The sequence below is a fragment of the Opisthocomus hoazin genome, chromosome 5 (assembly GCF_030867145.1).
Source record: "Opisthocomus hoazin isolate bOpiHoa1 chromosome 5, bOpiHoa1.hap1, whole genome shotgun sequence".
NCBI lineage: Eukaryota > Metazoa > Chordata > Aves > Opisthocomiformes > Opisthocomidae > Opisthocomus > Opisthocomus hoazin.
This window is the reverse complement of record NC_134418.1, coordinates 32,638,357-32,656,281: the sequence shown is the minus strand read 5'-3', so window position 1 is coordinate 32,656,281 and position 17,925 is coordinate 32,638,357.

Here is a 17,925-nt window from a genome sequence, read left to right as displayed (position 1 = left end):
GAACTGAACTAGAAATTTGAAAATATTGGTTTGCCAATTAACAGGCAGTGCATTTCCTCTGATTGCTAACAGAAATGTGTGTCACAAAAATGTATGTTTAGAATATTTCTTACTGTAGCATCACTTAAACACTTGCAGAAAGGGAGAAAAAAGCTTTAAACTATTAACAAAAGAATTTAAACAATCATGATCAAGATATAAAAACCCTGCGCTTGCAAAAAAGCACAATGTATTTCCATAGACCCAGGAATTTAGATGATACAGTTTTCAGAATTTTCTGCCAGAGGTCTATTTTTTTTCCCTTCAAAAAGTTTTGATTCATCAGCAGCCATATGCTTTAGTTTGCTGGTTTGCACTGATTTCAGTGACATTTTGCTTCTGACAAGAAAAATCTAAGTGATCTAAAAATCTATGTGATGTTTCAAAACAAGTTTTCACTTAAAATGTAAAATGCATATGCACAAACCTTAGGAAGAAGATGGATTTTTAATTTATCAGAACTTCTCCAGCAGTACAACAATGAATTGTAAATTTTGTACTATAGAAGAAGCAGAAGTCATGAAAGGAGAAGAATCAATTGTCATTGAAGAAAACTGAGGCTTGGTGCTGTGGAAAACCTTCATTAATGTTAGGCAATCATTATTTTTTTCCACTGCCCAAGGAACATCACTGCAGTATTTTCTTTTTTGGTCAGGATGTAGGGACCATGTTAGATGTATATATTATTGATTCTGCCTCGTGGAGAAAGAATGGATTAGATGACCTCTTGAGATAACTTCCAACTACAAATTTCCTTAGTTTTATGATTACTATAGTAAATGAATACTGCACGGTCCCTCTTCATAATGAAAGGACATCTCTTCAAGAATGCTTGTACCCTTTGAAAAGAAGGTAGCATCGAGTAGAATGCTGAGGAGTATGCTAGAGAATTGCTGCCTAACTCAGGTTCATCTCGGTAAGTTATTTACCTGGTCCATGTAAGAATTTTTGAAAATTAGACTAAATACATGAATAACTTGAAAATCTCTCCCAAATTCTAGAGTTATTGGTTAAATAGACCAGCTTTTTGGACTTCTTCCAGTAGAACAATGGCAATTACAGAGTAGTTTGATATTTTCTTTTCATACAAACTGGAGATACTAAAATAGGTGTGTTCAAATACAGGATACTATGTTACTAATGAAATGAAGTTGTGCTTACAAAAGCACAATATAATACGTGGATTGGCATTTTGAAAACTTTTGGGGAAATTCCAAAAGAAGTAAATCTGCCTGGGATACAAGACTTGCTGATTCAAAACTATAATGCAGGTACTGATAGTCTGTTTGTAAGTGAATATCACAGCCATTTCATGAGTAACAAGTCTCCAACTAGGTTCCAATGAAAGATTCATAGACTTGAACTGACTCTTGTTTCAGATGCTGTTTTTGAACCTGTGGAGTCTTTCAGTTTGTGGCTTCCAGCAAACTTGGCACTGTTTTAAGCAACTTAATATCAATACTTTCCAGAATTAAAAAAAAAGGGAAGTAGTACTTTGATCCCAATTTACCAAATAGCTTTTTAATCCATAAATAGTGCATTCTTTTTTTTCTCACAGAAAAAGCCAATTATGACGTTTTTCCAGGTATGTTCTTTTCAATGAGATTCAGCTACTGCCATCTATTGATACATATTTGTGAAGGGTCTCTACAAAAGTGCACGTCTTCACTGCAAAGAGTATTGTAAAATATCAGGGATGAGAAAAGGAGACTGAAAGAACACTTCTCCTTCCCAGCAGTAATAACCAGTGAAGAAAACTAAGAAAATACTGGGAGTAGTTTGAGGGTGGGGTAAAGACATGAGCTGCTTTTATTTTAGAGGTAAATTTTCAAAGAAGAAGGGCAACATCCACATATATAGGGGTGGTCCGTCACCAAATGACATCTAACAAACATGCCTGAGATGTGTAGTTGTGTTATCCTGATTTGCTTGTATTTAGGCGAGCTGGTCAATGTTCAGCTCTTTAAGAACAGCTCAGTCTCACTGGACATACTCGTTCCCAAAGCCTTTGGAAAACAGCCTGTTTCCAACCATCTGTGAAAGGAATGCACTGACCTGAATTAATTAACTGAAATCAAGCCAGTTTTATAAAGGAACAATACCGAAGCACTGACTCGGAGTTGTGACCTTCAGCAAAGCCCTGACTACGCAACAGGGAGCAAACTGTGAACATGAGGAAACTGCCACCATGGCTGAGGAAAGCAGCTCAGGCAGAGCAATATCGTGGGAGTGGAGCAGAGAACAGGGAAGGGTCTGAGGTAGAATTTAGTAATTTCTTGTTATTGCATATCACAGGATAATACTGCCATCCCTCAACACTTTTTTTGGTTTCTCTCATGCTGGGCAGCAAAAGCAGTCATTATCTTCTCTGTTCTAAGACCCAGATCTGACAGCTATATAACACACATAAGGGCTTTTTGAATACTATTGCTCTCCCTTTCACAAATAAATAACAAGGCTATTGCCAGGCTTTCACGAGCATTTCTTCTCTCACTGCCTTTTTGATATTCAGTTGATTGTACAAAAATAAGAATTTTTCACTTCTAAAAACAAGTTTAGTTTGTCTATACAGAAATCTACTTGATTAATTTGTTTTCAGCTGAGATATAAAATATCTACTGCACCCTTTCTGCATTTTGTCAACAACTTGCTAATTGCTTAAACGATACAGTTTTCTTCTTTTCTTTTTTTTAAAAAAAAGACATATTGGGGAGAGGGAAAGTCTGTCTTCAGTTACTCATTTCATTTATTCAAATTACATCTTTCAAATCCAATACTGCAGAAAAAGTGCTCCAGGGTAAATTTGGAAGTCTGTTTCATTATGATCCTGTAAGTATAATGCAATTAGAATCATGCCATGAATGACTAACAGTTTAGAAGCAATTATTTTATGACTAGGTGAATTTCTACCTCTCAGCAAATATGTCTCACGTTTTTGTGTGCTAGTCTTTTGAGCTGATTCTGAGAAGATTAGAGAGATTAAATATGCATTTATAATCATGAAAGGAAATGAAGAGCAATCTTACTCTTGTTTGAGGAAGCTGAACCAGGGAAGTGCAGAATTCGGGCCAACTGTGTGTCCTGCAGCTGAAGTTGAAAGTTAACTGAGGCCTGGAGACTCACCATGTCCACAGCATCAAGCCCTTCAGAGGTGTTGATCCTTCTATCCATGGTCAGGCTCTCTTGGAAGAATGTAAGACGGGAGGCTGGTTGCAGCCTCCACCTGTGAGGTGGGGTTTAGAAAGGTGGAAGCACATAACACCATGGCAGCATGGTTTAGCACAAAGCATGATGGACACTGAGAACATGGCAGGGAATTAGCACCAAGTAAATGGTTAGGTGCTCTGTTAGAGAGTGCTAAGATGCATGGATATGCTAACCAATGCCAGGACTGTTATTCAGGGAATTACAACTACTTACTCTCTACTAGGGATACACAAGTCACAGACATCATTACTCAGTTTGGATATGTTTTTGTTTATACTATTCCAGTATTTTGACAACACAAGTTGTCTAGAATTATCATTTTAGCCAGAACCTCCTGCTGCTTTCTCAGGCTCCTGAACAGCTCTGTGCCAATGCCAGGGCTACACAAGTGGCCCTTTACTCCCTCCCCATTGAAAAATCCATCATTCACATGGAAACCATGGATGGAACTATGCATATTATTCCCAAATCTTGTGGCTCACACTAAAGACGTAAATCACCAATTTAAGGAGTTCAGGGAGTGATGCTCAGGGCTTGAGCCCAGGAATCAAGCCCTGAGGGTGCTTTCAGGGTCCTGACTTCCAGGTAGGAATGAACATTATCAAGCTGAGCCAGCACTCAGGCCCCTGTCCTCAGAGTCTCTGCCTGAGTTATGGCTCCCAAAGCTCCTGGTTCCCTTGTGTGAATTCAAGGCACTTCTGTTGCAAGAGCCCAGCTACAACAGAGAGCTGCCAGCATTGCCACAGTTCTCAGGTGAGCCAGTTTCCCAATAAGATGTTTAAAAAACTAGAATGATGGCCATCAGAAATAGATTTGAAAATTTTTTTTAGAAATTTTAGGTGAAACACATTAGTGATCCCTTCAGTCATCTGAGGGGTTCTGCCCTTCCTCATTACGATTGTGCATTTTATCATCCATTCTTTGCTAAGCCACATGAAAAAGAGCAAAATAAAAAGCTCATTGCCAAGAATAATAAGTCTTTTCTACTTAAAAATGGAGGTCCAGACATCTGTGGTGGAACTCCCATTTTAAGGACTTTAAGCTCACCAGAAGCACGTCCCTCCTTGCATTACTACTCTATTTCCCTTTTAAAATAAAAGTTACACTAGCTAGCATTGTAACAGTCTGCATATAATCTGCTGAGAATAAATACCCATGTAATGAGCCTGAAATGATATGGTAATTTCTTAATTCAAAATAATTACATGGCCATTTGTGAACTCTAAAATAAGGTATTACTTATTCAGCCTGAACAAATTGCTATTTGCCCAGGTTTTGAACTCTGATAAACAGTAGCACAGCAGTCATCTGAATACAGAATCCTGGAACAATTTTATGTCAGATGTTTACTTACAGAGAAATGGAAACAAATATTTGTCAAGGCAACAAGCAGATTTTAGTACAACCAAGGGAATAACAACAGAAAGCCCTTGAAAATGGAACTGAAAACACAGCCAAGTCAGAGTGCTACAAGGGCACCAGCTGGCTCAAAGTCACCTAGGTGCCCTCTAAAATGTCTCACAAGCTTGAAAATGTTAGATAAAAGAACAGGATTTGTTTAGATTATTTTAGCTTGTCATGTGTGTCTGAGTTAACTGCCTATCTCCCGGTGTCACCTGGAGATACAGGTAGGAAAGCCACTATAGAAATGAAAACTGAAAGGAAAGAAAGAAGGAACAAGGGCAGACAGACATTCATGTGATTGATTCCAGACAGCTTTCCTCCAAGTCCAGAAGATATCTCCACTGGCTTTAATGGAGGCTGGAGAAGGCCTAGATTTCAGAGCACTAATAAAAGATTTAAAAGTCACCTCATTCTAAGCAGTAGTTAAAGGCTCTTCATAACTTGGAAAACATGAGCTAGAGCCATGGACACTTTGTACCTGTATTTATACTTTTGTAATTACTGACTTCACTTAAAGAAGCTGATTTATACATGAATCAGGCATGCTGTTCCCTACTTCCAGGAAAAAAAAAATAGAGAATCAGCTGAAATTGGGTCCATCCCAACTTAATATGTCTTGGGTGAAAAATAAATCTCAGTAATTAATTCTTCCACTGAAAAATAGGCAATCTGAAGAAATAAGATTTTCAGACACTCACAGATTATAGAGAAGTAGTAATACATGCTTTGTTTTTGCAAATGTTTTCGGCTTACAACAGGGTAATCCAGAACATACTACGAATCAAACAGAATCGCTGCTTTGCATCCAGAGGCATCTGAGATCTCCTGCTAACAAGAGTCACTTCCTGTTCTAAACCTGTAAGAAAGAAAATTATTGCTTATTTTCTGCTCACATATATACCAAGTCATTGTGTGACTTACTTAGTAGCATTCATTTTTATGCAAAACTTTAAATTTTTGTTCCAGTAATATGTATCTCTAAATCTGTTTGTGTATTATAGTTGGACTATCCCAATATTTTCACTTCGTATTCTTGCTGCAGAAAAATCAACGTTGTACTCTTTACTTCACTTGCTGCAGATTTTAAATGTGTAATTTGGAAAACCTGACGTTACAGAAAAATTACAACTTTTTATAGCATTGTTAGAGTTAGCGTTGAAATCCCTCAACACTATGTTTCGCATTGTTTGAACGTAAGCTACATGTAAGGGTATAACATAATACTATGCACTATATCATTTAAATAATTAGTCAATGTTTTCCCAGAAACCACACTTTTTTTCTCTCAATATTTCTATTTCTCATGGTTCAGGAAGTAGATTACATGTCGTGAAAGGTTGTCTTCCTGGAAGCAATTCTCTGGTTGTTATATCTGAGGTTATGTCAAAAGGCTGCAAGTGTCCTATTCATCTTTCCTATTTCTTAAGTGGCTTCAGGCTGCTTTGTGCTCTTTAACACCAGGTCAATTTACTTCAACCTTGGTTTTCGCTAAGGTTGCCCTGCCGTTCTGCATACCAGTATTGTTTTAGGTGTTCTTGATGCTAAATTGCTTGCATATTTTCATGAGAACATTGCTGAGGCCCTAAGCTAAACTATCTATAGTTTTCTGTAAAGATTCTTTAAAGCACTGCAAGAAATAGAGGAAAAACAACAACAAGAGTTTTTGGCCCTTTCTTTACTTGTCGATGAACGTTTTCTTTTTTGTTTTGGCACAAACAGTACTGAGTGTGGTAGCTTATGATAGCACAATAGTGAATGGCCCCACTGATGTTACTTGTAAACAACAGTAAAAGTAGCCTGTAAATTATTTTTTCTGTCCAACATTTTTTACAGTACAACTGATGAAGATTTTTAATGAGTTTGGCTGCCTACAATGTGCTATTCTCTCTGGATCTAACAGGGTTCAACATTCAACATTCTGGTACTAGTAGTAGTGCATGCAGGTGCTGTTGCCCATTTTGAGTGATGACGTCCAGATTATTTAAAGAGATCAGTTAAAATTTTGGCTTTTATTCTAATGTAAGTGTCATTGTATCCATTCAAATTTATTTATCCATCTCAGTGATATTTCTTGTTTCACCTTTTTTGGTTTTAATTCAGGCCTGAGCTGATCCATAATCATTTGTTTAAGTTTATGACATTACACATTGTTGACTAATAGCTTCAGTTTGCTGAGTTCCAATTTATTACTGTCATTATTACCGCTGGATTTGAATTATTGTAACTTGCCTATCCTAGCATGAATCTAATTTCGTTGATGTTTAACACTAATCTTAAGGGCTCCTCTTTGACTCTTTGTCACCTAAAGATCAAATACTTTTGCTTCTGACTTTTAAAATCAATTATAATCTTGCAGGATTTGGATGAGAGGATAACCCAAAGTGAAAGGCAGTGAGTCTTAAGAGAGAGAGTTTCCCAATGTGTTAAATAAGATTGATATTCTATGTGCAGAAACAAAAGGTCTGCTCAAGGGAAAAAAAAGACACCTCACAAAAGCCCCACAACCCAGAGTCAAGTCTTTTCTATAATACCGGGAAAATGTGCATAAGTTGTATTGCAGTTGCTGAATTTTAGGATCTGGTATAAAAACGAACAACCCCAGAACTTGTTGAAGGGATGCTGTTGTAAAACACATGCACAAGTCCTCTTAAAGGTAGCCTTTCCTCCTCCTTTAAGTTTTTCGGCTTTTCCTGTGACATATTCTATCTTTGGGTCAGTTATTAAAAAGACAGAATCATAGAACAGCCCAGGCTGAACCTAAAAAGACCTTCTGGTCCAACCTTTTGTGGAAAAGGGAACCTAGATGAGATTATCTAGCAGCCTGTCCTGTCACATCTTGAAAACCTCCAGTGATGGAGACTCCACCATGTCCCTGGGGAGGTTGTTACTGTGATTGCTTGTTCTCACTGAAAAAAATATTCTTTCTAATATCAAGATGAAACCTTTCCCAGTGCAACTTGTCCTCATTGCCCCTTGTCCTCTCCACATGGATCATTCTGAAGAGAGAGCCTCCCTCCTTTTTGTAGCCACCCTTTAAGTGCCGGAAAACTGAGTCCCCTGAACCTTTTCTTCTCCAGGGTGAAAAGAACTAAATCCTTCAGTCTTTCCTCATAGGGCAGGTTCCCCAGCCCTTAGATCATCTTCACAGTCCTCCTCTGGACCCTCTCCAGTCTGTCCATGTCTTTTTTGAATTGTGGGAACTAAAACTGTAACAGTACTCCAGGTGCCACCTGACAAATGCCGAGTAGAGTGGGATGATCACATCTCTATCTGTCCTAGTTAAAAAAAAATAAAATCCCCATCAATAAATTCCTTTAACTTGATATGAAGAAAAGATATTTTTAAAATCTAATTAAACTACAATTTATAATTTCCACAACAATACTCCTCTCTCAGCTTTCCAATGTTCATAGTTGCATTAATTGGATCTGCACTAAATCTCCAAGTTCAACAAAAACATTGAGACAAACTGAAGCACTGCGCTACATGATTTTTGATTAGTAGGCAAATTCACTTTCAGAGTCATTCCTTATCTATATAAATAACAAGTACAGATTAATGGAATCCTCAAAAAAAAAATACAGTCACTTCATGGAACAAACAAATGTTTTCTTGAAAATACCCTTTCACACTACGAACAACATTTCTTCTTTAAATTCCCAACAAGTACATACATTTGCTTCACACTTTGAATTAGGGTGAAAAACATTTTTAGATATTGACGCTGAAAACTGTTAGAGGAGTTATTCACATATGGTTAATCAGATCAAAATAGATTCAAAATAAACATATTTTTAAATGTCATTTTAACAGCATACTGAACAATCACAGAAGATAGACATAAAAATGCAAGGTCTTTTGTCTAAAAATTCTTAGTGATGAGTTGCTACTATTTGATCAATAACAGGGAAGAAGCTGGGGAAAAGACAGAGCCAGAAAGTAGAAACCTGTGATGGAGAGAGCTGCAAATAGAGAACTTGTAGAAGTAAAGGAGAAGACCAGATGGGCTGGCAGAAAATGCTACTCAGGGAAGCCCAAGGTAATACAATTGCTTAACTGGCTAACATATCTGAGCCAGGATCTGGAGGATTGCTCTTTACTTGTCTTTCCAGGCTGCAGCTTGCTGTAGGTATCTTCTCTTCAGCCCTTCTGCTTTTCAGTTTCTCTTTCCCACAGTTGAGAACCTCCCAATTATCTGAGCAACAGTCATTACAGAAGCAGTCCAGCAGTTCCTGAGTGACAGAGGCTGACCTTTTCAGATACATATATTGACATAGAATTCAATTTCAGAACTATTAAGAAATAATTTTACCTAAAAATTATGTTTGGAAATATTTTCCTAGTGCAAAATTTTTCTTCAGAAGATTGAGTCTTGGGTCTGTTTTAAACAAATTGGAACAATTTATTACATTAAACAGAACATGTTTTGTTCAAAAATCAATGCTTGTCAACTGCATTCTGCATAGAATACTGCCTTCTGGGAATTCGGACATTTTTAGTACAACTGTGTAAGAATTTCATCTTGCTGCAAATGATTTAGTGGTGTAGGTCATTATCTAGCTACATGTATTTCAATTGCTTCATCCTGCGAGAAATATTTCTTAGACCCACAGAAAAACTGGAGGCCAGCCAATAATGGCAACAGAAAGGCTGATTAGCTCATGAAAGAAAGAAAATGAGCTGCTTCAGTTTCAGGAAAGCAATGCTTTACTTCAGTCAAAAACACCAAAACAAAATATGTCAACATTTCCAAATCAATGTTCTTTGGAATCTCCATGTTCTCAAGGCAGGAGTTAAAACTTCATCTTCTCTTGAAATAAAAGCAAACACCAAAATATTCTTGTGGAAGAAAATGTGTGATTTCTTCTCATCTACTTGTTTATACTCTCCGTTTTCAGGACACAGCCTAAATAATGGAGGCCCTTAGCAGTGAGGCAAGAGCATATTACAAAGTGGTTAAAAAGTGATAATCTGAGCTCCTCAGTAAAAGTTGGTACGAAAGACATGAGTCTAGGGAACCTTACCAGTGAAATGAAAATTTTATTTAAGGTAGAATCTTTGTAATTGAAATCTAAACACAGGTAAACACATATAATGTGACTGCTCATGCATGTACAAGACACTAAGAGCAAAAATCACAAAGATCTCCTGTTGTCAAAGCTCAGCAGTAATTTACTTTCCAATTCCACTCAATTTGTTATCACAAATGCCCTCAATTAAAATGTTTTATTTGATACAGGGTGAATTAAAACATTCTTTTTATTCTGATGAGAGAGATGCACTTAGCAGCATATAAAATAAGTGATTTAATGGGTACTTGATGGTCTGAAGCTTTAAATGAACAAATCATAAATTAAAGCTTTCATAGCCTTTTATGCTTTCCCATTTGGATCCTAAAAAACCAATTTGCATTCATTATGTAAGGCTGATATACAGTGCCTTGCCTCCCAATGACATTCAGCTCCATCACAATATTCCCCCCCACAATATGCTTGACACCATTGCCTTTTGAAGAGCTTGTAGCTGAAGGTCTCGATCATCATCCTTCTTTGCCAAAGTGGACAGAATGATTTCAAACTTCTACGGGCAACTTTGAATTTGCTGTAACATCTGGATTCTGAGCAATCGCTGACAATAAATCCATTGATTTCTCTTCAGTTCACTTCATAAGTTCAAACCAGCTGGTTAGGTTGGATTTTCAAAACACCATACAAGAACTGAGCACAGAACCTTGATAAGTAAATAAGTTTGCATGGGACAGTTTCTTTCAGTGATACTATCTATTAGAAATTCCTTCCCAAAAATAAACCTTATGAGAAAAAGCAACTTCTTATTTTTTCCTCAATATTTTATCTGTGTCCTAGAAGCCTGAAGTGCTTTTCTATGTGTCTTTCACATCTGAATATTCGTTGTATGGAACCCAGCTGTTTCAACCACAACACCTTCATGCCATAGAAAACAAACCAGAAAACATATTAAAAGACCCCGACCTATAGAAACTGAAGCAGCAGTCTACATAAGTTTTTAGACACAGCCAGACCTATATTCTAAAACATATTCAAATGTGTCCTTAGACTCTAGTCCAACACCTGTCAGCCAGCAGTTTATGTACTGGTCCCTCTTGCCAGGGGCAGGAGGGCAACTCAGTGCTCCCCACTGCCCACAGCCACAACTACATGGAAGAGAGGGTCCTCGGGAGGTTACTGAGCGAGCCTTATATACTCACTTGGGAAAGGAAAAAAAGAAAACAAATCAAAAAGCAAAGCAGATTTCCCTCAAACTTTCATTCAAGATATTTATAAAATAAACCGTATCTTGTCAAAGTGCATAAGCCCCAAATTGCTCAGTAGCTGCTACCAGACTGTGATAACTTAATGCTTTAAAAGCAACGAAAACAGGAGTTCGCTGACTTCACCCCAGCAGATTCACGCTGCTTTGTGCAGTGAGGGTTTAGAGTGCTTCTGTATAGGCATCTTACACAGAGGTACCTTAAAAACAACAGGGTCTGGGGAAGAGGGTTTTGTTCGATTGGTTTGGTTTATTTTAACCTGTAATTATACCTATTGTAAGGCTCTCAAGTCCTTTATTGCTTCAGAATACTCTGGCCGGAGGGAATCAGAGCTGCCTTGTTAAGGTGCCATTTTTATATGCTGACAAATGTTGCTACTTGAATCATATACATTAGCCAGTCTCTGTGATTTTCAATACATCAGGAATTTAGCAACTGGAAAAAAAAAATTAAAATAACGAACACAAACTCACATGTATATATTTATATGACTATTTAAAGATTTAATTTGGGTTAGAAATGTTCTTTTTTAATAAGAATAAAATATTTACCTAAATAAGAATATTTTTTTAAAAGAGATATTTAAAGCTAAAACAAAAAGAAGAAGAAACTTAAAAAAACCCAAATAACTCAAACCAAAACAAAAAAAACCACAACAAAACTTGTAAACCATTATTAGACCTTCAGAAATCTATCTACTTACACTCTTCGTCTTTCTGTCATCTTTCAGGGACTTCGGGATATTAAATGAATTGGTCTATGATAGCCTGCAAAGAATGGACTTAGAAATGTTGCATAGAAATCAAGTGCCCTCAACTTCTTCATACAAATTCATTATAAATATTCTCCTAAATATTCTGACTAACATCCATGCACTTTCACTGAATTCATATATCATAAATACTGGAACAGCCTTAATTAGAGATGTGACAGTCTGAACTGTTACTGGGGGGTTAACACATACTGGTCCTGTAATACTAGTTTCCCGGAGAGGTTAATGCTTAACAAACTTTTATAACGAGAAAGGCTAACTGCATTTTTTCTGGCTTGCACCTCCATCGCCAGACAGGATTCCAGATCACATCCTTAAGGTGTGCTTCTTTGTGCATGTCGCCCTTTCTTCTTCTGGCTGTGTAGCCAAGCAAATGTTATATTCAAAGCACTGAATGCACCTCCAAATAACTACTAAATATAAGGGGCTCTTCCTATACAAGCTCCTCAGAACTCCTCACGGGGAGGAGAGGACTAGGACAAAAAGTACATCACTCCTTTCGGTAGAGCTTGAGATTCACATGATGAGAACTCACTCAAAAGCAGGTTTCCTACCACTATTCTCACACCTTCTCCCTGGTACAAGTACTCCTAAATTAAAATAGTGCACCTAGTGGCACCCTAACACACAAGCTGTATTCCACTCAGGAGGAAATTTCATGTAATGATACTGTAGATTGTGTAATGAATATTTCCTAAGAACTCAAAATAACAAGGCTCCTTGTCTAAACATCTTACAAGTATTGTATTCTCCAAATACAGAAGTTTAACCTTATAAGACCCCTTAATTTACTTCAGCAATGGTCGCAGTTTAACATTGAGTTTCTGCCAGAGCTGCTACTTTCTCTGCAACTTCCTCTTCACATTTCCATCTGCCTACTCTGCCCTTAATCCCTTCTACCTTTATCATTCCTCCTTGCTTCTGAGTTTGGGTTATCTCAAGATCCAGGTTATATGAAGACTTGTTTTAAAGCAGTGGATCATTTAAAAGGAGTTCAGATGTTTTCTGACGTGTGGGTTTTATGCATGAAAGTATAGCAATTACCACAGCAAATGATCATTAGAGTGAATAGTGCCATGGTGACTGAGAAAAGCCAAAGTCCAGTTAGCATGCAAAGAGTCCCATTTATTGATTTACAAGAAAATGACTTGAACACTCCCACTGATTCATTTTGCACGCGAAATATTACTATGTGATGTATGGTTTAAAAGGACCATTTTTATCTCTAAAGCTTCTCCTGAACCAATAGAATACTCCACGTAAATAAGTCTTGCCTCAACTTTAGACCAAAGTCTTTCCTAAATGAATGTGCATCCCACTCTCAGGGGAATCTGACTTGTCAGACTTGATCTCATTCCAGTCAGATCATACCTAGGAAGTCGTCCCTGGTGCCACAAGACAGATGCAAGCTGCAAAATCCTGGCTTCGGTAGTATTTTGGCAAGAAATTCCAGAAACTGAAAAAACTTTGTGTAAGAAAGCTTTTCCATTTGAATTTTCAATATTACTCTTTAATTGCAAGTTGTCTGCCAAACGCTCTTTCATGCAAGTCCATTTGCATTTTCTGCTAGATATTGACCCATAATAGGAATAAGAATTTTCTAAGGCAGCATCAGGCAGAAGAACGGTAAAAAGCAAATGAATACTTTCAAAACTGTCCAGAAATAATTAACATAAACATAAGAAAGAATCAGCAAAATGATCCAATGTAAAATTCTGACCAAGAGTTGTATCAACCACATTCTGGATTTGCAAGCAGGTATTGAACTGCAAAGAACACTAAATGCATTTCAGCTCTTATTTAGCTACCTGAAAAGAAAAAAAAAAGTTTTTTCCTGCTGTAATATTTTGTTTTGTCAAAATTCTGTATTTCTGAAATAGAGAAGCATATAATACAGTCCATCAAGATGTTCTTTTGATACTTACGATAACATTAAAACTATTCTAATCAAAGAAATAATATTATCATCAGTAATGAAAATACGCATTTTTCAATGTATTGAAGACATATCACCAAGAACAGATTATAGCATAGTAGTGCGTACATTATACTATTATAGACTTCAACAATACTAGGCAAATTTATGAACAAGATAATTGTTACAGGCTATATTTAACATTTGCTTCGTCACTTATATTGTGCAATTTGGATATTTCATTAAACACAGAGTGTCAGAAAACCGCATGCACAGACATACGTGAGTCTAAACACACATGTACCTAAATCGTTCTCAATGCTTTATATTTTTACATAGTCAGATTTTATATTTTTTATGTTATCAATGTTTTACATTTATAGTACAAGAGGTAACCAAGGTGGCCTCTACTGCTTGCTCCCTTTCCTTTTTTATGGTCAAACAGTAACATAAATGCGCTACAGCATCATTCCTGATAATACATTGCTCATATTGACAGGAAACCGTGCTTAGCTGGATTTCTTTTCTCCTTGTCCTGGGACAACCAAAGGCAAGTTTCATTAACAAAGCAAAACCACTCAGCTCACTGAGCTAGCTTGGAAACACCAACCATCTAGGACAGAAAACTGCGGAGCAAAGCCCCTCTTTTATCCTCGCTACACAAGGCCATCCTAGTAGCTCTACATCAGGAGCTTTAAATATGGTTAAAAAGGCTGATATGGAACTGTTACACTGTTCTGCTTTCACAATAGTATACGCTTTATACACAATAGTATAAATTTTGTTTTCCAAGGAAAAACATTTGGGCGAACAACAGGTACTTCAGGAAATCTTTACGAAAGTCACCAGTTTTCCTGACTGTTTGCAAAGATCAATTGACGTATTTACAAATGTCAATCACATAAATTAACAGCTACTTAAGAAAAAAGCTAATGATACAGCGTTTTAAAAGCAGACGTGATAAAAAATATCCAAAATATTCAGTGAGCATTTACAAATGATATGCTGAAAAACTGTGATCAGTACAAATGTTCTTCACATACACAGAAAAGCCAATAAAGAAAAATACACTTCAGAGTTATGTATGTGTTTCAGTCTTTGAAAGACTGTTACTAAAGTTTTGTTTAATACCTTTTTTAAGATAAAAACATAATCTGGCATTAATTCTGGAAAATTTTTATAAGTTATCTAGGAAATTTGACTGAGAATTTTTTACACTGATTTTAAGATTAATTTTTTGGTCCTGATGTTTAATAATTGCTAATCACACATCTTCTGTAAAGGAGGTCATAGGTTACTCTGAATTGAGTACACAGAAACCAAAGGACCTTCTAAAAAATAAAAAAAATTATGTGGTCAATTATAATCTTTTGTTCAATTACAGTGTGTTAGGCTGCTTTACTTTCACAACGCACTAAGTAAGAGATGTGTTTCATTTCAGCTCCTACTGCTTTTCCTTTTGTTGTTGTGAAATGAATGTAAAAGAAAGAAGAAATAATTTATGTTTCAAAAGTTATTGATTACCATGTAAACAGGGAAAAAATACCATTATTTTAAAAGTTACATTATCCTACTCCTGTCTCTCTGTAAGGACCAACTGAATTTAGAGATAGTGACACAAGAAGTTTAAGTAAATGACAATTTGAATAGACAACTAAGGCAAGACCACTGTGCCCTGACTCCTTTTGGTGGAACAGATGAATCACATGAAGTCATCTGGAGAAAAGAGGATGGCTTTTTCTGTGTCAGCATAGGCTCAGTTGCAAGGTACTGGCCATTTTCTTTAAAATGTGTTTAATCTTATGTATATAGTAGCTGTATCAAATGACTCCATGACTTTGCCTTTTTTACATACATGCACAATTAGACATTTGAATATAAAATTTCCCACAAAGTGTTGATGTTGCTACTGTTGATGTATTGTCAGAAAAGCAATCATTCTCCTACAGAACTCTACAATCTGCACTCAGAGCAAGAGAAAGAATGTGTGGAGTAACCAGCAAGAGATACACTAAGCTGGATTTGATTTATTTTGGGAGTTATACAATCAGATAAAGTACCTTCTCCAAGAAGCCTGTGCAGTATGCACTTTCATTAGTGTTTGCAAGTGTTATAAAAGTGTCTGACAAGCATTAAATTCCCTTTTGAATAAATATTATTGATAGCTTCTGTCTTGAATGATTACTTCCTGTGAACCTCAAGTGAACAAAAATGATGAGATTTGCAGATAACTCACAACTGAAATTTTTCATGAGACTTACACAAAACAGGTGCTTAGTTGTGAAAATATGCATTTTAATAGAAGAAACAAAATATATTTTTATTCCCGAGATGCTGTGAGTCCTTGTACTCCACCAGAAACTGCTGAAGTTCTGGCAGTCTGCACCACCGTTGGCCGCACTCAGTAGGCACCAGCTCAGCAAACTCTTTGCTGTTCCATAACGCACTGACCTGCATGTGTGACAGTCAGTGAAGAACCAGGAAAAAATGCCATATAATTTCCTTCCACGATTTTAGTAACTTGCCAGAGCTCCCATTTATTAAATACTGCCAATCACAATCATCTGCTTTCACTCTATGCAATCCTAAGTTTAATGAGGATTCTCTGATCAGATATTAAAGACTGACTCACAAACCTGCTTTTCCTAGAGGAAAAAAATAATCAAACATCATGGTTTTCTTTCTTCTGCTTAGGTTTCACCTTAGGTTGAAAATAATTTTGCCCTTCCTGTCTCTGAAGACAGTTGCTAAACTCCATGCAACAAAATATTTCCAAGGAAGAAATATTGAATATATATTTTTTTAAATGTTAGACTTCCTTTCCACCACCCCCTCCTTTCAGGGAATGGCGATATTCTTTTCAAACCTAACAATGAAAAATAATAATTCTCAAATTTAAATACTTATTTTTCTATGAACAACACTGCCAATAAAATCTCTGCTTAGTACTAACTTAACTGCTATGTCAATTTTTCAAGTAATCCAGGTGTATAACTCAGGACATGACAGAAAATATCAAGCTGTAAATTGTGTGAAACAATATTTCAAACATGTCCGTATCCCTCTTTAGAAATCATAAGTAAACAGGACATTACCCACTCTTTCTTTTTTTTTTTTGAGTGTTACGACTTTGAACCAAATACTTAAGTCAAAAACTTAAATATTTTTTAGAAAAAGTGGGATTTTTTTGATCCAATATCACTTTTACAAGAATTTAGTAAGGCTATCAGATGGGTTTATGTCACTGAATTCCTTTAAGAATTGCTTCTAATCCACCTACATAGAGTCATATGTTACTTGTGGTAAAGACATTTAACACAAATACAATTTTTAGGCTTGAGAAATACATATTTTTAAATTAATCTTCAATGATAAAATGCCAACCTAAAAAAAAATAAAAAAAACCAAAAAACAAATAGCTTTTCAAACAGATTTCTACTGTTCTACCCTTTTGAAAATCAGTTGTTTGGTAGCTTTATCTATTTTGGTTCGAAATATCTGCCAAAGTTGGTGAAATAGTGCACAACTCCATCATCAGGATAAAACTGTTCACTTTGCAGGCCTCATTTCCAAACCATTAACATCAGAGAAAGGGTTTTATTGATTGCAGTGGATGGCAGAACAAGCTGTGCCCAGGATTTGCTGTAAATTGCATTTGATATGTTCTGGCTTTTTCCCTTTAGATATTTGTGTGATGATAGTCACAGAAAATTTGGCTTAATTTGTTACTGATTTAGAAACATTTTTTTTTCAAAGAATTACCTAAAATGAGTTCTTTCTGATATCCAACCTGTCCGAAGAGTTCTCTGTTTCTTTTTCAGTTCGTCAGATCTCTCTCAGGGCTTCACAGAATGATGCTTCTTTGAAGCTTGAGAGAATCTGAAGGTCCTATACTGATGAGAGATGTAGTTAAGATAAATTAAGGAATCCATTTATGACCTTTGCTGCTCCTAGTTACCAGGAAAAGTTCATGAATTGATGTGAAGCATTAGATACTTCCAATATATACAGGTAATCCTATCATGAAAGGTTGACCAACTGCCTTTTGAACCTATATGTAGGAACACCTATGAGCAGCAGCTGCTCCACAGCAGCAAGAATTTTAGTTCAATCTGGAAAAAACACAATTCCTTTCCTAGGTGACAGCAAGGTTTGTGTTCTTGCAGTTTTGTCACTCTTCCCTTCCTCTTGCCCTTGAATCACATGAACTGTTAACATAAGATAATTAAAGTCTAGAGGTAGACATGGTCACAGGTGAAGAGCAATTAGGACTAACAAACAGAGCAGACAGATGTTTTC